The following is a 17,210-nucleotide window of genomic DNA, read 5'->3' as shown; positions in this document are numbered from 1 at the left end:
GTATTTCCTCGCGGTACAAAGCCTATGGGTGGGCATTATCCCAGTGGGAGCAGAGGTTGCCCAAAGCACGCAGCCCTTACCCCAACTTTGAGAAACTGCAGCTTACGGCATCTCCTACCAGAAACTTCAGCTTCTCTGGATCCTTGCAGAGGCAGCCGTCCAGGAGCCTCTTTTAAAACAGCTGCTTAAATCAAGGTCTTGAGAGACGTTTCGTGCCCATGAACGGGTTTCCCTCAGACCCCAAGCAAAACTAAAGCCTTTTTGCCACAAAACTTTGGGAGGCAGCTGGAGATTCCCGAGTCGCCCGACGTTCAGGACGCCGCCACGGTGCCTCCGAGCAGCCAAGAGCCAGCACCTTCTCCACAGGCTGCACCAAGTTGCCGCATCCCCAAAAAAAAGCGACTCCTCGCGCGTTTTTTCTCTTAAATCCCCGGCAGCGACACTTTTATTCCCCGGAAGCCGCAGGCGCGACGGCGTGGCGGGGTGCGAGCCCGGGTGCTGCCCGCGCCCTCCCCTCGCGGGGGACGCGCGTCCGGCGCCGCCGCAGGGCCCGGCACGGGCGGCCACCCCGGGGGAGCGCGGCACCGGAGGGCGCGGGGGGGCCGCCCGCCCGGGACCGAGGGGTCGGTGCCGGCAGCACCCCGGGAGCACGCCGGCTCCCCCGGCTCCCCCGCCGCGGGGCGGAGGAGGGACACGGAGCAGCCGCCCCTCAGCCCCGTCCCGCGCACGGCGGGGGCGGCGCCGAGGGGACAGTCCTTACACCCCAAGTTGGCTGTTTTGTTGGTGGTTTGTTGGGGTTTTTTTGCGAGGGAAAACTGTTTTTTAATTAAAACAGCAACATAAGGGGGGTGAAGGAAATCGCCGCCAGCAGCGCTGCGCGGCAGGGCTTACCTCCGCGGTGGCTCCCCTCTAGGTCTCCATGCCGGCACGGCCCCGTCCGAGGGCGGCGGGCTGCGGGCGGGCCCCGCCGCGGAGGCAGGGCGAGCTGCGGCCGGCGGCGCCGCTGCGGGGGCGGTGCGGGCCGCCCGTGTGCGCGGAGCGCGGCTTGCCGCCGCCGCCGCGGAGGAGCAGGCGCTGCCCCCCGTCGAGTTCCGGCGGGGCGGCCGGGCGGCGGCGCCGCGGTGAGGGGAGGGCCGGCAGCGGAGGGCGGGAGCGAGCGAAGCGGCCCGGCGCTGCCCCCCGCGCCGCCGCCGACGGCCCCGCACGCGGCAGGTGCGGCCGCCCGCCCGCCCCGCGCAGCGAGACGCCGCAGCGCCCCCTGGCGGCCGAGCCGAGCCGTGCCGCTGTGCGCCCGCCGACCCGCACCCGCGGCGAGCGCCGCCGCCGCCGGCCCCGCGCCGCACCGGACAACCGGCGTGGCAAAACGCCGCCGCCGAAGCTCCGACCGCTGCGAGAAGGCCAGACGGGAAAGGGGCTGCCGGCACCAGCGAGGGACCCGTGGGGGAGCGCCCGTGGGCGGCAGAGCCGTGCCGCGGCCGGGGGGCGGCAGCCTGCGGGGCTCCGAGCGGAGGAGGCGCCCCCGGGGCGGGCACCAGCGCGCTGCCGCAGCGCCCCCCCGGCCGGGCACCTCGGGGGGCACCCGCGCCCCCGCCGCCCCCCCCCCGCCCCCCTGTAGCGCCCGGGCGCAGCGCCGGCCGCCCGCGCAACTCGCAGCAGTTGGGCTGCAGCGGGAGCGGCGCAGCTCGTCCCGCAGCGCTGCGCGGCGAGAAGCCGCTTCCAAACCCCTTGCACGCTCTCGTACCACCATCACCGCCAGTTTAACCAGCCTGCCCTGAACCGGGTTAACTTTGGCTTCCCTAACTCTGATTCCGACATGGCACATCTATGCTTTCTACAGCAGGGTAGCGTTATTTTTAGTTTCCCTTGTGCTGCTTTTTATTCGCTTTTAAATATCTTAGAATAGCTCCATGCAGAATATAGTCTACTTCTGCTTTTTTTGCTCGGATTTATCAGAGGACCCAGCTTTGTTAGGCAGCTGCGATACAGGCAGCGAAAAGCATTCGCCAAATTTCTGTAAGTGCACTTCACGCTCATGGAAGCAACGCAACTTCGCAGTGCCACTGCTTGGGCGGACTCGTGCTGTACCACAGCGCGTGCGACCGTCACTCCTGCAGTGACCCCCTGCGTGGCTGCAAACCCCGGGCCACGCAGCAGCCACAAACTCATAACCTAAACATGCAAGCAGCACCCAGCCAGCTGCAGGAAAACAGCGTCCTTGGTGTCACCGCCATCGGGAATCAAACTTCTTAACACCAACGTAGCATTAAGAAGCGGGCGCTCCTTTATTGCAGCGCTGGGCACTCAGTGGCATCTCCACAAATCAAGCACACCTGTGCAGATTTTACCATTCCATTTATACACAAAATTACAAGGTCGTACACTCTCAGTTACAATGATTGGTTAGTAATTTGCATAGAGTTGCAATATTTGCTGTGTCATCCTTTTCTGTTACTATGCTGCGCAGGGGAAGGGTCTTCACCTGGGCAAGGGTCTTCTTGACCTGTGGGAGTGATTTTTAGTGTTATCATGAAGGTAGTTCAGGACACCTTAAAAGGAAGTTTTGTTGCCAAGTTGGACGGCTGGGTATCGGCCTTGCCAAGCTGTCCAATAACTCATCCTATACACAATAGAACCTGGGTGCTCTGGTTATGGTCTAGAGAGTAAAGACTAAGGGTATTATGGTCTATAGCATAGGGACTTCAAGTAACTGTCTCAGATAACAAGCAGCACAGCAATTCATACATCATTGGTTAATAAGTGCTAACCTAATTCTAACACGGAGGTTAACTCCTTAAAATCAAAATGCTCTTATAACTCACTGTTACATAAACACAAAATATAGAAAGATTCAGTAAAATTTTAAGATAATCTGCAACATCAGGAGACTCTCTCCATAGGTTAGTGTCCCCTCAGCATCCTCGCCCCAAGCCAGGGCAGCTGAGAAGAGCCAGACCCTGCTTGGTTGCATACAGCCCACCTCAGCTACACATCGGTGTCAGCATCTTTGCAATTATTGATGTCAAAGGCAAGTAAACACCCAGCTCTGCTTTCAGGTCTTTATCACATCTTGGGAGCTGACCATCAGAAACGTTGTCTTGTTACCTATAAACAAAGCAAATCTGAACTAGATGTCGTATGGGGACAACAAAAGTAGCATTTTCAGTCATTTCTCTGAGTGTATCCATGCTTTACAACCTCGTTTGATGTGAGGAGGTGCTGGGGACGAACGACGGATAGCCGCCTTGTTCTGCAAGGTGAGGCCAAGAGCAAAGACGACTTTTCCCAGTCCCAGTTGTGGGGAGGGAGCAGGCACACACAAGGTATTCTTACGCACAGTAAATGAGCAAAACTATTGTAGTGCAGGGATGTGACAAAAATCGATAAACTAGCCCATTTTTACTGCCTGTATAAATCTTTTAACTAATTAGAAAGAGTCAATATGTTGCCAGGAGACCTTGCTTCTCTGTGTGACACAGACTTCTTCACCAAGATGCTAATACCTTTGCTGCAATTTATAACCTCTGACACTTCAGCTACTCTTTCATTTCTCCTGGCATGATTACAGTGTAAAAGTGCTATTTTTTAAATTATTTATCAAGTAACTTACTAAAGTCACTTTTTAGCTGAATTAAAAGATTAAAAGCCTAGAAATAAAACATCCCATGGACTTTGAAAGATACAGTTAGGTGAAGCTGTATCTAATGATAACTTGGATTTATATTTGAACTTTAAAAGAATAGATAAAGCAGCATCATTAGACATTCTTCAGCATTTTACAATAAGTCAAAAAACCTTAATTATTATGCTACACTATATGAAAGTATACATTATTCATAAAAAAAGAAGGGAATACACCACTGACTGAAGTTTTTTAAAACTAATTTTGTTTCCCTTATTCTGAACTCATCTCAGCCCAGTGTGGAAAATAATCCACTTCACAGACAAGAGTAATATGACATACAGCTGTCAGTCTTTAGGTAGGCTCATAGGAATGAAAAGAGGAATGTGGTATTAATGGACTTGAATACAGAGCAGAAGAGATCAGCCTTCAGATGAACTGTAGGAACAGCCTGCCACGCACCAAGCCTTACATTAATTTCTGATGTACCACTAAAGAAGTAACAACACCTGTTTTGGCCTTTGTTTGACCTTCTTTTTGGTTTTGTTTTTTTAATATGTGTGATAAAGCAGGCTAGGGACCCAGCTAAGACATCCCAGGTGTGCTGTGTGTTGTAGACGCACAGAGAAAGAACAGAGAATAATGCAGCTGACACTGATAAAAATGGAAAGAGAGAATCACTCACACTGTCATACCTGTCCATAGTAGGAAGGGATGTCCAAAGAGACTGAGGAACTTGGGCAATGCAAGCAGTAAGTCTGTGGAAAGCCAGGAACTGAATCTATCACCTTGAATCCCATTTAGTTCTCCAATCCTTGATTTGTTAAATCTCTCCATTCTTTCTGCTAACCAAATTACTTCATGATGGGGTGTCCTAGGGTTTTAATCCAATGCCAGAGAATTCGGTGAAAAAGACTCTTTTGCACTGACTTCAGTTAGCTTTGGAAGAGTCCCCAGATAAAATCAATTTCAATCGATCTGTGTGTGGACTCACCCACATCCCTTACAATTAGTTTGTGGCCAAACAACCTCTTCTGACTGCCACCAGCAGAGGTTGCCCTCCCAGCTGCTCTTTTCTCACGTCCCGTGGATCGATGGATGTGCTAGTTGAGTGCCTTGCACTCTGTCCTGCTTCAGTGAAATAAGATAGGCTTGTTTTGACCTTAAACAGCAGAAATCGGAGAGCTCCCGCTTGAGCAGCTTGCTTGGTGGAGCTGGGGTACAAAGTGAGCAGCCTCCAGCATGAATAGGGTAATTTGAGGAGCATAAATTGCTCCAATAAACCCTACCACTAACACGACTAGTTCTAGAAGGGGTCATCATCCCTGGCTGTGATCAGGAGGCCCCCAGTCTTGCCATGAACCTCTGCTTCTAAATCTACACAATCCTCACATCTTTCTTGCCTGAATGGGAAGATGACAGGATGAGATAATTTACAGCTGTATAAAGTCCCATTTATTGACTTTATGTCTACTTTTTTGTATATAGCAGCACAGATTCAGGTCTGATCTTTGGAAAATATGGCCACACATGCAAATTTGTGTGTGTGTGTGTGTGTGTGTGCTCCTGCTCAGAAGAGACCCTGCAATGACCACCATAAGCAAGAAGAAATAAGGCTGAAAGCTAAGTCCATCTCTCCAAAAACACCATCAACCCTATCCAGCAATTAATTTCAGCAGACAGCGATGCCAAGCTGGTAGATAACCCCATTGCAGCCAGGTGCCAGAATCCAGCCTCCCTAAGACCGGGTGACAATGACAGACCTGCATGGCTGCACACCTGCAGATGCTGCAGAGCATCACCCACTCCCACGCTGCATCCACCACTTCCAGCCCCGCTGCGTCCTTCTGCCCAGGGCCCCGTGCTCTCCACCAGCTGCTCTGCCAGCAGCACCCACATGGCTGGAGCAGAGAGGGGCAGAAGCGCTGAGCCACAAGGGTGTGAGATGCTGATGCTGCAACAGCAGAGCATGGAAGGGAGCTCATCACAGAGAGACTTGGCAGGGCTGCGTTTACATGGGACAAAAGCCAAAGCCAAGAGAGCCTGCTGTGAAAGGAACGAGGAGGACACTGGTGCCCAGATAACACCGGATAAAGGATTAGCTACAGGAAGGAATAAACTGACAAGGAGAGAATCCTGCCTGGCTGGTAGCAGCCATGATTCTGATCACTGCTTGTCAGGAGGAAAACACAGACCTGCATAGTAACATATTTCCAGTTCAGCTCTGCAACGAGGGAGTTTTAATAGGGTGCCAATTCCCTTCAGTTGGAGGTACTCGCCAATAATGTCACTGCTGTTGACTGAAGTTGCACACAGACAGTATAAAGCAGCAGTAAATGCCAAGATCTCAAAAATGATTTTGCATCTGACATTCTCCTGGGTTATTTCAAGTGAAAGATAAATGCGCTATCTTCCAAGCAGTAATCTTATTTGATACCAACAACATACACAAGTAGTTAAGTTTGGAATAGGGTAACTTTGTTGCTTTTATGCTTGAAAGCTGAAGATAAAATTATTAAGCATTTTGCATGTACAGAGTGTAAAAGGAGTGACTGCTCTGCATAAGTATATGGATCGGAAAATAAGAATTCCCTTCCCCAAAGAATAACACGGCGGGCTTACAGCACAGGTAATGCCTTCATGCAGTAGTCACCATATTTTTGTAAAAGACTAAAACGATACCGCATATTAACTATTTACCTGTCCCTCTTGACTGGCAAACAGCAGAAACGGACACACTGTTTGGGATTAATTAAAATCAGACACAAATCCTAACTTTGCCTTAATCTGGCAAGCAGCTGTGAAGCTTGTTAGGGAAACTGCTCAAATGAAGAGCTTTTTTTCATGTGCAGAATAGTTGTTTGTGGAGCGGGAATGTAAAAGCCACTAGCAAATAGTGGAAATATGCTTCCATCTCCCACTGGGAATTTCTCAGACAAGACTAAGACAAATGCTGCCTTTGACTGTTTATTTCACTTTTTGGTGTGAGAACCAATAATCAGCTAAAAAAAGGGGGGGATGGGGAGGGAAAGGAGTAAAAATAATTCACACATACAAACTCTCATAGCGGTGATTTCTGTCCTCTGGATGGGACGTAGCTACACAAATAATTGATCCAGCAGTTCTGAGACCTCTGGTGAGCACCAACAACATCCTAAAGCAGATCAGCCCCTAACAGTAGAAAAGCCCTCCATCAACCCCTCACTTCTCCTCCCTTCACCCCCATTCAGGTGTGCTGTATCTACCAACAAAGCTGTGGATGGCAGAGACACAGAAACAAAAGATTAAATGCAAGTTGTGCTTCTTCTAACCTCTTGTGGGATTTGGAGAAGCTAATCAACCTTGGACTCACTTCTATTCCACAGATCATTTTTGTTTGGCAGTACCTAATCGTGATTGCAGAAATCCCACTGCAATACAGTTTGGCAAACTCATGTTGGAACCGCTCGTTTGGTGCAAACTTAGATTATATTTTAACTTCAATGATAAGAAATTACTGTGAAAATGACAAGCATAGTTAGTTTTAGATGCCACAAGCTGAGGAAAAAGAGGTAAGTTACCTAAAACGATCTCATCATATTTTGTAACTTTGTCCTCATAAAATGCAAATTTCTGCAAGTGGATGGTTTAAAAAAACTAGTTTAAAAAGTAAAAGGAAATAAAACCTAGAAATCAACAAATAGTGATGTTTTTCTATTACAGAATTCTTTTCCCCTTCCATTTTTTGCTGGTGCTTCTAAAAAAGCAGAAATTAATGCGGCATTTTCTTTACTTCTTTGTGTTTGTAGCAAACAGTAGGAGTTTTAAATCTGGTTGTAAAAATCATCCTATTTTGCATTTCTGTTCTGCTCAGATTATCATATTTCAGGCCACGGAACAGAGAAAATCATAACAACGAAGGGGAAGGTACAACACGTGGTCTGAAACCTTGGACTGATGGCAAAAAAAATGCAAATTACTTTTCTGGACAGAAGCTATACATATTTGGGGTAGCTTGTATTTAGCTGAATAATGGATTTTCCAGGTCAGCTGGCAAAAGGAAAAGAAAATCGTTGTTTCAGATGAAAACGAAATGGAGTTTCAGTGTAGGGGAGAAATGTGGTAAAAATAACAATAATCAACTTTAAGTCTTGTGTCATATCCTTGTTCACAGATAGATAAATTGTGTATTAAATCTACGTACCTGGATCATACTGTAAACAAGTGTCTCTTTTTCAAGTTGACCAGCAACTTTACCAAAATGTAAAGTTCAAGGTTAAATTGTAGAGTCTGAATCTTTTGCTTCCCGAAATGATAACTGGGCTTCAACTCAAGCAGAAGCACCAGGCTAGCCTGACATGCAGAAAAGGAGAATTTTGCTGTTCCCACTTATCTCTGCGCAAGGGTCCTCCCTGGCTCTGCACACCCACATGCTGCAGTCGCTGAGGAGCTTGCCAGAGAGTACAGAAAGAGCCAAGCATGTTAAATGACCCGCGCTGTGTAGCCGCAGCGGCACAGCTCCCGGCTAGCGCAGCTCATGCCAAGCTCCAGGTGGGGAGAGTTGGAGAGGGAGCTGAGGAGTCTGGCTTGGCTCCTCTGAGCGCAGCCCCCAGGGGCATGGCCAAGAAGCCCACGTGCCAAGACCCTTTCTCAAGCCCTTGCTTCACCTCGGGGGCAAACATAGGCATAAAGAACCTCTAGCTTTTATGCAACGGAGTATTTGGCAGGATATTTTTGAGGTGCGCATACATGAAATACATTTGGCAAGAAAAAGCTGCTCCACGTTGACACACCTGCACATCCACCCGTTCGCCTGGCGGGCTGCTCCAGCGTGACCTGTTTGAGTAGTCCTCTAATTTGTCACATCAGTAATTCAGTTCTGATGTCAATATTTCAAGGTCTCTTTAAGCATCCGTGACCATACCCTACGAATGAGATGAGGGGGAGAAAAAAAAAGAAAACAGCAGTCAAACATATTTGGTAGCAGTCAGCAAAGCAAAGATATTGTAAAATACTTTTTCCAGCCTTACCTGTTTTAATGCCTGGTAATAAACACTTTTCAGGACATTTGTTTTCGGGCTTTGTCATCCTCTGTTGTCCATGCATTCTAAGGCACTGGATTCCCCTCTCTCGGTACATCTGAGAAGAGAAACATTTAAGGAAATAAATGGATATGGTTTAATCTCAGATTCAAAGACTGAACAGTGGCTTTAGATACAGCATTTGGGGTTTTTTTCACTATGCCTAAGCTAGTCCTGCCCTCCAAGCTGTCAGTGAGTTCATTTCCTCAAAGGCAATGAGAGTTACTGAAGACAAAAAACCAAAACAAGTCGGTGGAACTGGAGCTAACAGCTTCAAAAACACCTTTGATTGCCAATGCTTTTGGCTTGTGATAACACGGTAATATTCTAAAATTGGCTTGATTTTCTGTAAGAAGCTGTTCAGTGTATTTCAGACTTAAAGGTTTCTTACCTATGTAAAAATGCCACTACTGGGAAATATCAAGCACATTAGAGTTATACCCTGTCTTAAAGGAAACAGAACATGCATGCTGAAACTACTTGCCTAATTTCTATTTTGAGTATTAATATTTCCTGGCAGAAAACAGGTGGAAGACAAGTGCAGAGGTATGTCTGCTCCACACAGGTACATACTGCCTGCACTCTCCAGCCTACTCCTCCATCAAACCTCCAGTGTGCAGCTTCCATCAAACTGCTTAGGGCCACAGGCACCTCTTGTACTTCCCAAATAAAGAAACCACAATTTGGAAATCAACATACAGCACCAGTCACCTGAGCAGACATGTCAGTTGTTTTGGAATTTAAATAACCACAGCTTTGGAGCGGGCACACCAGACAAAGCCTTAGCTCAAGCAACAGAATCACAGCATTGACTTCAAGCACTTCCTAAGATCCAAAGAAACACCTTTTGCAGTTTAAACCCCATAGTCCGAAACCTTCTGAGAGGGGGACACGTCCCAAGACTCAGAAAAAGGGCAGCGGCTGGGAAACAGGGAGCTCGTTGCTGAGCTAAGGAACAGCATGAACAGGAGCCAAGGCAGCTGTGTGAAATGGTGGGGTGATGGGGACATAATAAAAAAAAATGAAAAGTGGAGCACAGAGCACATCCCGGTGGAGATGTACTCCAGTACATGATAAAAAAAAAAAATGAAAAGTGGAGCACAGAGTACATCCTGGTGGAGATGAACCCCAGTCATCAGCTCTTGTGATTCTGAGAGGGAGAGTGGAAGCAGATTAGGTGTAAAATCAGGTGAAAATCCTGCTTTTAGGGAGGATTCTGGTGAGCAGCACAGCTGGAAATCCTCCAAGAAGTTGTTTGTCAAAAGGCTGGAGGTTGCAGGAGCTGCTCGGACACCCCATTCCATGCAAAAACCCCAACAATGCTTCCCTGGAGGGATGAAGGCAGGTTTGGTCAAACTCTGCAAACACCAAGGGAAACCCAGAGACTGTGTCCAGGGGCAGATGGGAACAGGGGCAGGAAAAGGGTTATAGGAAGCACTATTTTATATTTTTTTTACTAGAGATTTTACTAGATTTTTTTTCTTTTTACTAGAGATGCTGTGAGGAAGACTCAGTTTAAAGATTACTGCAACAATACATTCAAGAGCAACAGTCTGACTTGAAAGCTACAGACCATTGATTGACAACTTTCTGAGGTACGTTTCAAGTCCAGTTCCCTTCCTAAATCTTTGTGTTAAATCCCTGGACTCGGTGCTTCAGAACGGCAATGCTTTGCCTACTGAGGGTAGGCACTGTCGTTTCCCCGTTCCTGAGAGAGGGACTAAGATGGTGTCATGGTCTCTGCATGGATCTGAGACCACTGAATCGTGTCCTCCCTGGAGTAATCATAACCAGGAGAAATATCAGAAATACCACTTTCTACAGGGAAAAGGGAAGACAATTCTTAAGCAGTCCTCAAATTTACAGGAGTGACTTTTCCACTGTGCCTCTGATAGAGCTCGCCGTTCCTTCCTCTGCCTTATTGTCACCTCAAATCTGGCACAACTCAGACAGCAGAAGCAATCCACTAAGGGTGGTGAACACAATATACGATGTTCTCAAAAGTTCTCAGATCAAGGTTTCTTAAAATAAAAACTGTAGAGCAAGAATCAGTGTTCAAGGGCAGTCAATCAGATGTCTGAATTATGTCCTGCCTTTAAAATATACAGTGGGTAACAGTTTTTAAATGGTCCCTGTAAAAGCTACTGTGTGTACTGTACCTTGACATTAAGTCCACAGTAAAGTACTTACCTTCAGGATTCTCCCCATTTATAGGTCTTTTATGCTGCTTCAAACTAATCAGAGCAGCTGCTCCGGAATGTAAAAAAAAAAAAAACCACAACAAAAAAGCAAACATGATTTACTGCCAGACTCCCAGTGAGCAAAAGGGTGCACACCCATTACTTGCAACAAGCGAGCGAAAGAAAAATGATTCAGAACAACAGAGGGAAAGGAAGAGGGAAGGGGGGGTGGGCTGGGTGGGGAGTTAGTTAATGGGCGGGGGCGGGGGGGGTAGGCTGACATCAGGGAAGTTGTTACAGGATGCAACGGCATTGTGGCACATATACAGACAAAAGAGGCCGTTACCCTCGAAGAACCACTGATTTATCCTTTTCAGCACAAAGCAGCGGGCCTCGGGCTCACAAAGCCCACAGGCACACGCTGAGCTTTGCATGCTGGTGGATCCAGACCAAAGTGTGGGAGCCCACCAGCTCTGCCAGGAGGCATCAAGGTCTCCTGCACAAGTGAGTCCTCCCTACAGGCTCTTCACCAGGGACCCAGAGCAGGCTGCTCCGTGACAACAGCCAGGATGCTTATGATCGTGGAGAAACTGGGAAGGAGAGGGTATTCACCCAGCTCGGTGTCCGTGCTGCAACAGAAGAACCTCAAGAGCCAGCTGTAGTGGTTTGACTCTGTCTGGATGCCAGGTACCCACCAAAACAGCTCCGTCACACCCCTCCTCTACTGACAGGGGAGAGAAAATATAACAAAACGCTTGTGGGTCAAGGTAAGGACAAGAAGATCACTCAGCAATTACCATCACAGGAAAACAGACTCAACCCTTGAAAAATTAGTTTATTACCGACCAAATCAGAAAAGTACCTTTCCTCCACCCCTCCCTTCTTCCTGGGCTTAACTGAATTCCCAATTTCTCTATGTCTTCCCCTCAAGCAGCACAGGGGGACAGGGAACAGGGGCTGTGGTCAGTTCATCACACGTCATCGCTGCTGCTCCTTCCTCCTCACACTCTGACCTGCCTCCCATGGGAGACAGCTCTCCATGAACTTCTCCAACCTGAGACCCCGCCACAGGGTGCCATCCCTCAGGCCCAGCCGGCCCCAGGGTGTCCCTACAGGGTCCCCAGCCCGGGCCCCTCCCCACGGGGCCACAGGCCCTGCCAGGAGCTGCCCCAGCGCCGCTGCCCACGGGTCACTGCTCCTGTGGGCACCCCCTGCCCCGGGAGGGTCTGCTCCACCATGGACCTCCATGGGCTGGGGGCACAGCCTGCCCGCCAGGAGCTGCACCACGGGGTGCCGGCGAACCTCTGCTCTGGTGCCTGGAGCTCCTCCTCCCCATCCTTCACTGACCTTGGGGTCTGCAGAGTTGTTGCTCTCACATAGTCTCACTCCTCTCTCTCGCTGGTGCAGATTATTTTTTTTCCTTGCTTCTTAATATGCTGTCACAGAGCCACTACTACCATCACTGATGAGCTCAGCCTTGGCCAGAAGCGGGTCCATCTTGGAGCTAGCTCACATTGGTTCCATTAGACATGGGGGAAGCTTCTGGCACCTTCTCACAGAAGCCACCCCTGTAGTACCCCCACTACCAAGACTTTGCCATACAAACCCAATACAGCAGCACTCGTTTATTCTTTGCCATTTTCCTTATGATTGCCTCAGGACTTAACTCCGGGCTCAGTTTTCACTGACCCATTCCTTTATGACATTCTCCACTTACCTGCCATTCTGCACACCCCGAGCTGAGGCTATTCCCTCTCCTCTCTTCTCATTCGTGAGCAGGATGAAAACAGTTTGCTTTTGCCTGTGACATGAAGATCTTGGCTGAACCTGACAGCTGATCACTAGCCTATTTTGAATATGTGGCCACTGTAGAGCTGGGCCATTTCTAATAAAATTGCCTCTAGGGACCACAGAGATCCCCGAGCAAACAGCAGTACCTTTAGGCCTTACCTGTACTGCTGTAGGTCAGAAGGAACTATTCAGGTCAGTGGTTGCACCTCAGTTATTTATAAAAGTGAAGATTTGAGCCACTAGGTCAGCAGTGAACAAAGTAGGAAAAAAGAAATCTGGCTACAGCAAAGCATCCGGGAGCCGCATCAACGCAGCTGTGAACCTGGCTCAGGCAGGGGGTGAAATTCCCTGTCCAGGAGCACCGTTTCACACTGCCCAGGGACAACACTGCAGCTTCACCGCGTCCTGTGGGTGTGTATTTGCCTTCCAGTGCATTCAGCCTGCAGCTAACCCCAAGGACAGGAGGGCTCACCCAGGTGCTGCAAAGGGTAGAGTCTCTGGGGTGACTCCTCCAGTCTGTTCCAGTGTAAGCTCTTCACCCTTTACTCACTGTCCAGCCCAAGCTGTGGTGGCTTCAAACAATGCTGCCCCTGCTCTGGAGATGCCTTCTCCAACGCCGGCAGTTCAGCCTTGTGAGGGGGAGCAGATCTGGTCCCTTAGCATGTCATCTCATGTTTTTCAGTAGGAAATTTAGATTGCACATATCTAATTAATGGAAAACAGGGATAAACAAGCAGATTGCTTACTTCAATTATGTGCACAGTGCCTGCAGGGTTACCATTTAAAAATCATAAAGAAAGAGTAAAAAAATGGGTAAAAAGATGCAGACAGGAGTATGCAATCTGCAGCTTACCTTGATGACAACTGAAAACACTTCTCCACTGAGAGTGAAAATAGAGAGGTTATTCTTGGCAAATTAGTATAATCCAGAATTTTTCAGCCGTCTGTAAATAATATTTACCTGGAGCAGCTTTACATAATTAAATGAATTCCTTATGAGTGTTGCAGAGACCCATCTGCGTAGAGAGGGAATAACTTCCTCAAAATAAAGACAGAGAAGGAAAGCAGGCAGAAGCTCTCCATTAATTTATTTAAATTTCTCCCAGAGGCAATTTCTACAGAATCCCCCAAATTCCATGAAGTCAAGCATCTGCTTTCCTTGCAGCTTAACTTACTGAAAGAAGCATTACCTGGACAAACAATCTTCTCTCTAAGCAGCTTAACAACTTTGTGTAAATGTTTGAGCTGCTGTAAAGAGGCAAGAAAGTCATTCCATATCCTATTTAGAAAGGTAAACAATTTTCTTGTTATTTTGGGTCCCTCAACTACTTGCACTACCAGATGGATTAGGTGGATACTCTGTGGGATGGCTATTTTGGGTGACAGGACTCATATGTAGCAAAAGGTTCAAAACTGGGAGTGAAAAGTGGTTTCCAATTCAGTGATTTTAATAACTAGATGCAAACCCAAGTCCTGTGAATGACTTAATTTGTATTTAGTAAGAATGTTAGTGAGACTGATGATCAAAATTCATTGTTCAGCTGCATTTGAAAATGAAAATGGCCAGCAATGCCAGCACACTGAATTCCCATGCTGGTCCTCTGTGTAAATTAGCTGATTGTAAAACAAACACCAGAGTTATTTCTGTTGCCTTCTGTAGTCAATAGACGCCTGTGTTTGGTGCTAAGCAGGACTGGTTGAGACATTCAGCATTTCACCTTCCTCCTCTTCACCTGGTTCTTGTTTTATTTTCCTAAGCAACTGTGGGAATATTTCTCCCTTACAAAATGGGGGTGGGGGGTGGGGGAAGGGAACCCCACAAAAAATACAATAACTTTCTGTTCTGTTCAAAGGTCTCTATGGGACTGAAGGAGTCTCACTGACCAAAATTTAGCTTTACAATAGCTTTAGAAGTAAGCACTCCACTAGTATTGCAGCTAGTTTATTCCTTAGAATAAACTGGAGGCCTGGGTTCTTTACTGGTTTACACGCGGATTTCAGTGATTGCATCGGAAATGTCCAGAGACAGACAAGACTCAGTTTGATTGCATCCATCCAAACGCTGTCTAAGAAAACGTCCGGACATTTGTGTGACGCTGTGCAGTGATTGGTGATCATCATCTCAGATTTAATTGTATTAATGGGATGAAGCTAAATAAACTGCTCGCTTACAGTGAATAACTCTGGATCGTTATTTGCATCTTCTCAGCCACAAAAGTGTTATGTGACTGGAAATAATTTAGTACCAAACACTCCAGGGAAAAATTCACCAGATGTGTTAATGGTTCTGACCCCCAGCATAAGATGCACCCCAGAAAGAAGATTTCAGAACAAGATTTATGCAACATATGGTGAGGATGCACAGCCTTTCTTACACACTAGCTGGTGTTTTAGTAACACCACAGATATGAGACCTCCCTGGGCCCCTGTTTCACAGCTTCACTGTCTTCAGGAGGGAAAAAAGCTTCCCTTACATCTTATTTGAAGTTATGCCCGCTATCATCCTTCCACCACACACCACTGTGAAGAGCCTGGCTCTGTCTCCTTGATGCTTCCCCATAGTGCCGAGGCTGCTATCGAGTGCCCCCAAAGCCATCTCTTTTCGGGCTGGAGAAGCCTGGCTGCCTCAGCCTTTCACTACAGGGCAGGTGCTCCAGCTCCCAGCCATCCTGGGGACCTCTGCTAAACTCACTGCAGTTTATTGACATCTTGCTTGAATTGGAGGGCCCCAAACTGGACACAGTATTCAAAATGCCACCCAACAAAGGCTGAGCAGAATAGGATAATCACTCCCCTCGAACTACTGGCTGTGCTCCTGGCAAATCAGATCCTCCACATATAAAAAGACAGTAATCAATTCTGCTTTTCAGTGCAATGAGGACTTGCCTATCAATGTTATCAAACATCTAAGGTACCTTTAGATATGACCAGATTCAGAGCTCACTTGCATTGCTGGAGTGCTACTGGTACAGGAGGGCTTTGAATCAGACTGTAGTACAGATTTGCCAGCAGAGGTGGTCCAAAGCAGTATGTTCACAATATCTGAGTTAGATCTATAGTTATCCAAGCTACAGAGTTGCTTAACATGCACGATGGCCATCTGTCTCATGTCTGGTAGTCCATGTTACTGAATATGTGATAATCATCATCCAAACCAATCGGCCTGTATTGGGTCTGGCTGAGCCCCACAGCAGCCCTCACAGCCTGTGCTTTGCACTGGCAGCTAGAAAGGTGGTGATAACACCCGGTGTTTTGGCTGCTGCTGAGCAGTGCTCACACAGCATCAAGGCTGTCTCTCCAACCTTCCCCCCTGCCCAGTAGGCTGGGGGTGGGTAGGATCTTGGGAGGGGACATAACCGGGACAGTTGACCCAAACTGGCCAAATGGATATTCCATACCGTATGACATCTGCTTAGATATAAAAGCTAAGGGAAAAGAGGAGGAAGGGGGGGACATTTGTTATTTATGATGTTTGCCTTCCAGAGCAACCACTATGCATACTGAAGCCCTGCTTCCCAGGAAGTGTCTGAACATTGCCTGCTGATGGGAAGTAGAGGATAACATCTTTTGTTTTCCTTTTCATCCGCGTGTGTGACTTTTGCTATTGTTTCATTAAACTGCCTTTATCTTGACGCACAAGGTTTTTTGTCATCTTATTTTCTCCTCCCTTGTTCTGCTGAGGAGGGGAGTGATAGAGCAGCTTGGTGGGAAGCAACGGTTTTTGTCTGCCTAAATGAATACACCTGGTAGGTGTAAATGAACCTTGCCTAAATGAATACACCTGGCTATTTCCTTGGTAACTACTGAGTGGAGTCAGTGCTGATGTCATGGAGATCAGAATCTAGCCCTGGGTTTGTAGGAGTCAATGCAAACTGCATCAAGTAGCTCGACCTACTTTTCTCCATCTATACAGAATTCATCCTCTCTCTGCCAAGTTAGCACTAAACCTATCCAATTCTTTCACGCTCCAGAGTCACAGGTACAACTCAGTGCCACAAAATAACTAAATCATATGCACGACTGAAATACACCAGATAATATGAAGCATGCAAAAGAGATGTAATCAATTTTACAACAAAGTAAAATCTGCAGTCATTCATCCTACTTCCATTAATATCTAAAATAATGTAATGCATTAAATATTTCCATCACTTTTGTTCCAGTGGTGAGAATCTTCTAGCAAGTACTAGAAAGCAAAAACAAACATCAATGAAGTGAAACAACCACAAAAGCAAAGCCCCACCACCACCTATATAGTATGTTTGCGCTCAGCACAGATTTTCCAGACAGCTCCCTTTCCAACAGGGGAAAGGGTGAGTTTTGGCCAGAACTAGAGGAAAGGCAGGTTCTTTTTTGCCTCAGCAATCAGAATTCCATCATACGTATCCCAAATACAAATACGCTTTCCATTAGATAGGGTCAATCTCCTCTGATAAGAAGGGTAAAACACTTGCTATATCAGAGCAAAACAGGGAGCTTGCTTTCTCAAGCTAGCTGATTCCAAGGAAGGTATAAGAAACAGTTGTGAATTCAGTATATCTGAGCGTGCACAGTCATTTC

The 17,210-nt window shown here is 47.5% G+C and overlaps 1 protein-coding gene across 2 annotated transcripts in view; it reads right to left on the bottom strand.

The window, feature by feature from the left end:
• IL1RAPL2 (interleukin 1 receptor accessory protein like 2) overlaps positions 1-1,211 on the bottom strand; it is a 393,210-nt gene extending 391,999 nt beyond the window's left edge. For both annotated transcript variants that reach the window (XM_055818354.1, XM_055818355.1), the window contains exon 1: positions 892-1,211. The gene's annotated coding sequence lies outside the window, so the exon portion shown is untranslated. The remainder of the gene's footprint in view (positions 1-891) is intronic.
• Positions 1,212-17,210: the final 15,999 nt, after the last annotated feature.

Source organism: Falco peregrinus, chromosome 13 (genome assembly GCF_023634155.1).
Source record: "Falco peregrinus isolate bFalPer1 chromosome 13, bFalPer1.pri, whole genome shotgun sequence".
Lineage (NCBI taxonomy): Eukaryota > Metazoa > Chordata > Aves > Falconiformes > Falconidae > Falco > Falco peregrinus.
The sequence above is the reverse complement of the archived record's forward strand: the minus strand, read 5'-3'. Positions and strand labels throughout refer to the sequence as shown.